Here is an 8813-nt window from a genome sequence, read left to right on the forward strand (position 1 = left end):
TCTAAAGAATGGTTCTATAGAACATGGTTCTAAAGAATGGTTCTAAAGAACAGGGTTCTAAAGAATGGTTCTATAGAACAGGGTTCTAAAGAATGATTCTATAGAACATGGTTCTAAAGAATGGTTCTATAGAACAGGGTTCTAAAGAATGGTTCTATAGATCTCCTCTAAAGAATAGTGCTATAGAAGAAAGTTCTAAAGAGTAGTTCTATAGAACAGGCTCCTATGGAATGGCTTTCTGTGGAATACGGTTCAGAATGATGTAGAAATGATTGGGCAGGCATTCTACAAAATCTGTGGTCTAACACTGGCAATGGAGAAAGACAAATATTGCAGTTGAATGAATGTTGACTTGTATTTATTATATACATGTAACTCAAATCTTGACGTAATAAATAAATGTCAGCAGCATAAATCAACATGATCACCGCGCTTCCCCGACTGTTAGAGACGGCTAGACGTCCAGCAGAATTTGTTTCTGAGGCCTTCTTTTTTTCCCATTTTCTGCGCAATGTTCAGTTTCACTCCAATGATTTTCTTTATCACATTTGCTTCACTTGAGGGATGGAGCTTCTTCACAAAATCTGAAAGATCAATAAAATATACCAGAATTAGTGTCTGCAGACACCAAGACACTAGCTGTCATGCAATGAGTTACACTATGGCATTTTTCAGCTCGATAAAGAGAGTGATGTCTATCATTTAATCAATGCAATGGATAGTCAACACACTGCATACATTGCATATCACGCGTTTCTATGCTGTAAGGCACTTGCACTGCTTGACGCACACAAAATCATATGTGGTGCAATCATGCCAGGCTTTACGAACTGCAACAAATCTGTATCAAATTCTGACAGTGCATGTACACTATTCATTAGCTATATAGAAAATCCATTCAGTGTGTGAAATATTTTTCAAATTATTTTCAGGATTTCACTTTCTTGTGAATCTTGTTGTGTACTTGATGGGTGTCCCCAATGGCGTTCGAACAATCACGAAAGTGCATTAATAGAATTCTAATAAAAATATTTAACTTCAATCTGATTGAAACCATATCCACATCGGGAAGGGGATCTGACACATTCCCTATCTAAAAGTCGTTCACTTCTCAACTTGCAGCAGAACTCACGGAAATTCCCGACGCTAGTTGTTAAATAGTAAGGCGGAGAATGCCGATATAAGATATCAAACGAGAAAAAGGTGTAGATATCCGTGCGCTGCGGTTTTTGCTTTGTCACTTGATGTTGGTTTCCGACGAGATCAAAGCTAATGTGACCACCCATGCCTATAAATCTGTCAAAACGAACATCTCGCAGTCAATTCATGGACCAAGCAGACTGGAAGCTATGGATATCTATACTTCATGCCAAACGATCACGGAACGACTTGGAGATAGGAAAAGGGTCAGATCCACTTCCCTGATGTGGATATGGTTTTAATCAGATTGATTTAACTTATACTCACCAATAATAGCAGACACTTTCTTGTCATCCAGTTTTGGTTTCTCATGCTTATCCTTAAAAGCATTGGATTTTTTTCCTGTCAAGCTGCTGTTGGCCAGCTCCTCTCTGGCAGAGCGACAGCAGGACGTCGAGCTGATAGTATTGTTGCCTGACGTGATAAGTCGTCCATCTTCATTAGCAGGCCAGGAAGTCCTTTAATAGAAAAAAGTACATTGTGATGCAGACACAATAAAAAAAAAAATACATTAATAACATGAAGCTGGCGATATCCAAACCGCTCGGCTCTAACCCCAGCTATCATAATGTAAGGGTATTTTGATAGGAATCTTGTTCAAGTCAAGGGAAACATGGTAAGGAAGCAATCAAAGATGAAAAATATATATAACCATATATATTAATTCATCCTGACCACGCGAAGATTTAATATTTGTCGGTCAAGTATTAATCAGATATCCAGCTGAGACAAAATATCAAGAAGGAAGGGACGTAACTCTTGCTAACATAAGAGAAACACACAAAAACGGACGGACAGACAGACAAACAAACAAGTACCATATGTCCTCCCCTTATTTAGAGGGGAGGACATCACAACTTAGGATGTTGTATATGCAACAGTTCTGAAATTATCCCAAATCATAAATGGATTTTTATTGGAAAAAAGGGGCATAACTCTGGAAAATATTGTCCGAGACGACTCATTTTCGATAGGCTTCTTGTTACACTAAGATAAATAGATGTAACAAGTTTGGTTTCCGTACATGAAACGATTCTGTAAATATTGCGGTGACGGATGGACAGCCGTACATGACGACAATACCCGTAGGCCAAAGTTAGATGAAAATACAGTAATAAGAAAGTTATTTCATACATCGACATGTAAGCATATTTTCCATCAACCTATGATAATTACAATAACATACTTCTAGAATAAGAAAACCTACCTTCAACAACCCTCAATGCATCTCGAAGGGATTTGTTTTCCTCTCTCAACTGGAGGACTTCCTTCTTCAGGGATTCCATTTCTGTACATGTATCTTTCGGTGAAGTTCTTCCCAGCTGAAAATGTCAAAATAGTAAATCAAATGAAATAATTTGTATTATGATTAATTTGGGCGCTCATATGTTTTCCGGAAGCAATTTGTCCTGGATACGGCCCTGACAGCACCATATAAGTTTTACATGTATAAGCAACCTTGTAGGCACATTAATTTGAATATGCTACATGTACATGTAGCAGTAAGCCATTCACACAGTAGGCACTGTTCATCAGGTATTTGTAGTGTTATTTTCATATAAGTAAAAGTATAAACTTGTGTTTTAAACCAGTTGCCAGGGATGCAATTTTTACGTCCTCGATTTCAAATGAATGCTAGGCACTTGTGATTGTTTGCCTCGAGAGGGTGCTTTGATTAACCAATAAAATCCTATTCTATTCTATTCATGTACTCACAGCAGCAAGTTGGGCCTTCAATTGTGCCCGAGCATCATATCCCACAGCTGTACGGCTTACTTTCCTCTTTTTCTTCTGAAAAATCAAGATTAACAAGAAAACGTGTTCAGTTCTTTTATATGCCATTGAAGTGAAGAAATATGTTTGCAGAAATGATAGATTTTCGAGTACATGCAGAAAGTCTGTCAACACCTCAATTTGTCTTGAATATTATTCTGTCTGAGTTGGTCGAATTGAATCAAAATATTCAATAACTTTAAAGCCTACAATGAAACATGATTTGATTAACTTTTATGATAAAGAAAAACTGACAAGGTACTTCAAAAGTATGGGATTGAATCCTACAAAACCTCACACAGTTGAAACACCACTGAAATAGTGAGTGAGTGAATTAACGTTTAACGTCGCTTTCAACACTATTTCGGTCATATCGCGACAACACCACTGAAATAAAAGTACCTGCTGTCTGTCAGATAGAGTCTCCTCAACACTTTCATCCTTGCTCTCACTGTCTGATGACCAAGACTTTGGCTGTTTGTTTCTCTAGCCTCTGCCATATTCCAAATCACCAGTAAGGGGTACATCCTTGCCATCCTGAGCGGCTTTCAAATATGGCGTCAGTTCACGTGTGTCTTCTGTGTAAAAACAAATATGTGCCACATTAAGCTAAATTAAACTGTACAGTTAGTCATACATTTCAGCAGCAGATTGTTATCACTAAATTACTTTGGTATACCTACAGTTCTGATGATTCAGAAATTCACCTCAGCGAGAAACAAATTTCACCTTACTTTCCCTTATTTACAGGCTTACAGCCATATTAAAAAATTGTCAAGGTTAAGTCTGTACTATCATGACAATCACCTCAGCATTGCAGATTGAAACATTCAGTATACCAGGGCTGCACTGATGAGAAATTACTATCAATCATGGAAGAAAAAAAATTATATTAATTAAATTTAACTTTACATAAACAAAGTCGAAAGTTCAAGGTGTAAAATCAGAAGTACATTAAATATATCTATATTTATATGTACTTCTGGTAAAACGTATACTTTTTACTGAATTGAATTGAAAAGTTTTCAACTGTTTATTAATTACCACCAAATCTCAGAATTCTTGCCACGTATTTGGTTTGTGACTGCTTCCTTCCTCCTGCTTTGTTGAGTGGCCATGGAACTTGGACTTCTTCATCACTGTCCCAATTTTCTCCATTCATCTTCTCTCGAGAACCGCGTGGTTAATATACTATATTTCGTCTCGATGATCATCCTCCCCTTGCTTCCGTTTGGCGACCTGACTGGGGGCCAAACTCCTTCTCTGTGTGATCACACAAGCCTGACGTTACAAACAATGGAGGGATGATAATAATAATAATAATAATAATAATAAATGAGGCTAGTTTTGCTAGCTCACCATTTCCGCCCGTGCCTCGAAGCTGCTGTTTGGCTCAACGTTAGCCCGCTTGTGACGTCTCGCATCGCGCCTAGAAGACCCTAAACCTAAATGTGATGTTTAAGCCAACAAAGTTACCGTCAATGAACTCCGACGTGACTTGGGCAGCTTAGAAAGAGCGAGTGAAGTCAACATGGACGTTGTGGCCGCCATCACCAACTCAAACTGCCCGCGAAATCTGCTTTGCAACTACGGCAAGCGCGAAGGGGAAAAATAAATAATTTAAAAAAAAGTTGATTTGAAACATATTCGCACTTATTAGTGTCGGATATGAGAAACATTGATACAACGCGATTATTACCAACTATACATGAATTTGGTTGTGATTGCAGCCTTAAAACAGTTTTGTTATTTTATAACAAAACGAGAGCAGTTCTATCTATCGTGTTTGGGGGGGGGGGGGGGGGGGGGGTTTGTAATGTTACGGCGGGAAAAGTAGTAAACTAAATATAACATTGAACCATGCTTTTGAAAATGTATACATTTAAATCCTGGCAAATACTGACTTTTAACAATATAAATTGTTACTTACATGAGTTCGGTAAAGTGTTTTCCTATTGGGCTCCGTGAAGAAACGTGTCTGGGCTTGTTCTTCCACAGCTGCATGCAGGTACGTGGGCGGGTCCTGACGTTTTAGGTCTGATTTAAACCTTTGAACTGAGTTTTGCTAAATCAATTTATGTTGGAAGTCCAATAAAATTAATTTTATCACATAAAAAAGTAAGTTACGAAAATATTCACACTTTTTACTTATAGATAACTCAAAAACTCTAAAAATAAAAATAAATTGATTTATTGGAATAAATATACTTTTAAAAATAAAGTCTGCCGAAGTTCTGGGTGTCCGCCTTGAAATGACACCTCACAATTTTAAATGATACAAAATTAACATTTTCATAATTGAGGGAGACATCCTGCATTGTTCAAAAAACAAGCTCAAGTCTGGTGAATCAACTTAATGAGATTAATCAATGCTATGGTGATAGCGCTGCTGCCATTTTATAGAATTTTATTCCATGGAACAATCTATAGAACTTTCAGCAGATAAAGGATAATGTCTATAGAATTTCTGTTAGACATTCTATAGAATGCCCAGTTCTATAGAACAATCTATAGACCTTTCAGCAGATAAAGTAATGTCTATAGAATTTCTGTTAGACATTCTATAGAATGCCCAGTTCTATAGAACAATCTATGGACTTTTCATCAGATAATGTAATGTCTATAGAATTTCTATAGGATATTCTATAGAATTCCCAGCTCTATAGAACAGTGAAAAGACCTTCCAGCACATGAAGCTGATGTCTATAGAATTTCTATAGAATTTTGAATACATATTCTATAGAATCTTCAGTTCTAAAGAAATTCCGACGAAATTCTATAGCGTTCTATATATTTCTATAGAGATTCTATAGAACATTTTTTGCAGGGTTGATGCTGAGTGCCAAGCAGTATCGCTTAAGTAATCAATCACAGCATCCCACAAGTAGGTAAACTTTACAGATTCGAAGGCTCTTTACTTTATTCATCTCCAAAGATACATTCACAATAATAATAAGGTTATTTGCACCTGGTTTAAAAGAGAATACGAATAGGTAGCAGCACTGATTAGTGTTACTCATTAAATATAGCGACAAAGTCAAAGTGGGTATCAAAACCCTCTAGATACTACGGATGTAAGAGTGAATGTATCAGATTTTTCCGTACATAGCAGTCACAGAACACATTACAAGTGAAGCACAGGAAATGTTTTTGTGTCTTGCAATTAATTAGTCAATAATCAAAGGTAAAGTATTTGTCAGGGGAGCACAGATCCAGAAATGTAGGGCACCTTAACCACCCCGGATGAGTGAGATGTGGAAGCGTGCAGAGCACCAAACAAGCATGCAGCCCAGTTTAACTAGCGGCAGTTATGACTCGCGATAGTGCTAAGAAGAAAGAGCCTGGAGATACTTCTGTCGTGTAAAAATACTGCACCTTTCCGGTGAAATACGTACAGTACATCCGGAAAATATCACTTTTTCCACATTTTGTTATGTTATAGCCTTGTTCCAAAATGGAATACATTCATTTTTGTCTTCAAAATTATACATACAATACCCTATAATAACAATTTGACATTTTTTTAGAAATGTTTTCAAGTTTAATACAAATAAAAAAATCTAAGAAATAACACATTGTATTTTTCGGACTATAAGTCGCAGTTTTTTTTCATAGTTTGGCCGGGGGTGCGACTTATACTCAGGAGCGACTTATGTGTGAAATTATTAACACATTACCGTACAATATCAAATAATACTATTTAGCTCATTCACGTAAGAGACTAGACGTAAAAAGAGTTCATGGGATTTAGCGATTAGGAGTGACAGATTGTTTGGTAAACGTATAGCATGTTCTATATGTTATAGTTATTTGAATGACTCTTACCATAATATGTTACGTTAACAGACCAGGCACGTTCTCAATTGGTTATTTAGGAGTCATATAACGTACACTTATTCATCCTGTTGTTCACTATTCTTTATTTATTTTAAATTGCCTTTCAAATGTCTATTCTTGGTGTTGGGTTTTATCAAACACATTTCCCCAAAAAATGCGACTTATACTCCAGTGCGGTTTACATATGTTTTTTTCCTTCTTTATTATGCATTTCCAGCAGGTGCGACTTATACTCCGAAAAATACGGTACATAAGTATTCACAGCCTTTGCCATCAAGCCCAAAGGGAGAAACAGGTGCATCCTCTTTCAACTCATCATCCTTGAGATGTTCCTACAGCTTAATTGGAGTCCACCTGTTGTAAATTCAGTTGGTTGGACATGATTTGGAAAGGCACGCACCTGTCTATGTATCAAGGTCCCACACTTGACAGTGCATGGCAGAGCACAATCCGAGAACGAAGTCGAAGCAATTGTTTGTAGACTTCCAAGACAGGATTGTCTCGAGACACAAATCTGGGGAAGTGTACCGGGTACAGAAAATATCTCCTCGCATGATGGTCCCAATGAGCACATCGGCCTCCATCAACTATAAATGAAAGAAGTTTGGATCCACCAGGACTCTTCCTAGAGCTTGCCAACCGTCTAAACTGAGCGATCGGGAAAGAAGGGCCCTTCTCAGGGAAGTGACCAAGAATCCGATGGTCACTCAGTTAGAGCAACAGCATTCCTCTGTGGAGAAAGGAGAAACTTGCAGAAAGACAACCATCTCTGCAGCAATCCACCAATCAGGCCTATATGATATAGTGGCCAGATGGAAAGCATTCATTCGTACATGTTTGCTAAAATGCACCTGAAAGACTCTCAGACCATGAGAAACAATATTCTCTGGTGTGATGAGATAAAGATTGAACTCCTTGACGTGAATGCCAAGCGTCATGTTTGGAGGAAACCAGGCACTGCTCATCACCAGGTCAATGGCAATCTTGTCAGGATAGAGGGAAAGATTAATGCAGCAATGTACAGAGACATCCGGATGAAAACCTGCTCCAGAGTGCTCTTGAACTCAGATTGGGGCAACGGTTCATCTTTCAGCAGGACAACAACTCTAAGCATAAAGGGAAAATATCAAAGGAATGGCTTCAGGACAACTCCGTAAAAGTCCTTGAGTGGCCCAGTTAGAGCACAGACTTGACTCCCACTGAACATCTCTGGAGAGATCTGAAAATTGGCTGCCCAAGCACGCCTCCCAGCCAACTTGATGGAGCTTGAGAGTTGCTGTACACAGGAATGGGCGAAACTGCCCAAAAATAGGTGTGTCAATATCTTGTGGCATCCTATTCAAAAAGACTTAAGGCTGTAATTTCTGCCAAAGGTGCATAAACAAAGTATTGAGCAAAGGCTGTGAATACTTATGTACATGTGATTTCTTAGTTACTTTTTTTTAATACATTTCAAAAAGCTCTACATTTTAAATTTTTTTCTACATTGTCATTATTGGGTATTGTGTATAGAATTTAGGAGACAAAATGTATTTATTCCATTTTGGAATAAGGCTGTAACATAACACAATGTGGCAAAATTGAAGCGCTGTGAATACTTTCCGGTTGCATTGTAAACCAGATATTACCAAAGCTCCTTTTGGATCAATAAAGTTGATCTAATTCTAAGTCTAAGTGAGCTATTTATGGACTCAATAAAGACAACATAAAAAATAGAGCAAAAAGGTGTAATGTAACGCACATGTCAATGCAAATTAGACAATGTCACCAATAATAACGTCAGTGCAGCAACGATCTACAATGCACGTGCTTTTTGTCACAATTTTTGTTTCTCCAACCAGCGAGTGAATAGCTTTTACTGACCCAGCTCTGCGAAGTGTGAAAGCACCAGATCCCAGAACTTCACTTAACTCGTCTAAAACAATGTGCTATTATAGCCTTTGCTTTGTGTGGGTTATATTGCGCTGACAAATTGCAAAGTGTTCAGTCTCATTACTGTCCAT

At 37.7% G+C, this 8813-nt stretch overlaps 1 long non-coding RNA gene across 1 annotated transcript; it reads right to left on the bottom strand.

Annotated features, from left to right (window-relative positions):
* Positions 1–324: 324 nt before the first annotated feature.
* Positions 325–5453, bottom strand: LOC140677562 (uncharacterized). Its single transcript, XR_012049336.1, has 8 exons — positions 4904–5453; positions 4333–4418; positions 4018–4236; positions 3376–3551; positions 2917–2991; positions 2408–2522; positions 1468–1658; positions 325–584 (listed from the first exon to the last, which is right to left on the bottom strand). It is a non-coding gene; the product is annotated as an uncharacterized lncRNA (long non-coding RNA).
* Between the last annotated feature and the right edge of the window lie 3360 nt (positions 5454–8813).

Source organism: Nerophis lumbriciformis, linkage group LG35, assembly GCF_033978685.3.
Source record: "Nerophis lumbriciformis linkage group LG35, RoL_Nlum_v2.1, whole genome shotgun sequence".
NCBI lineage: Eukaryota > Metazoa > Chordata > Actinopteri > Syngnathiformes > Syngnathidae > Nerophis > Nerophis lumbriciformis.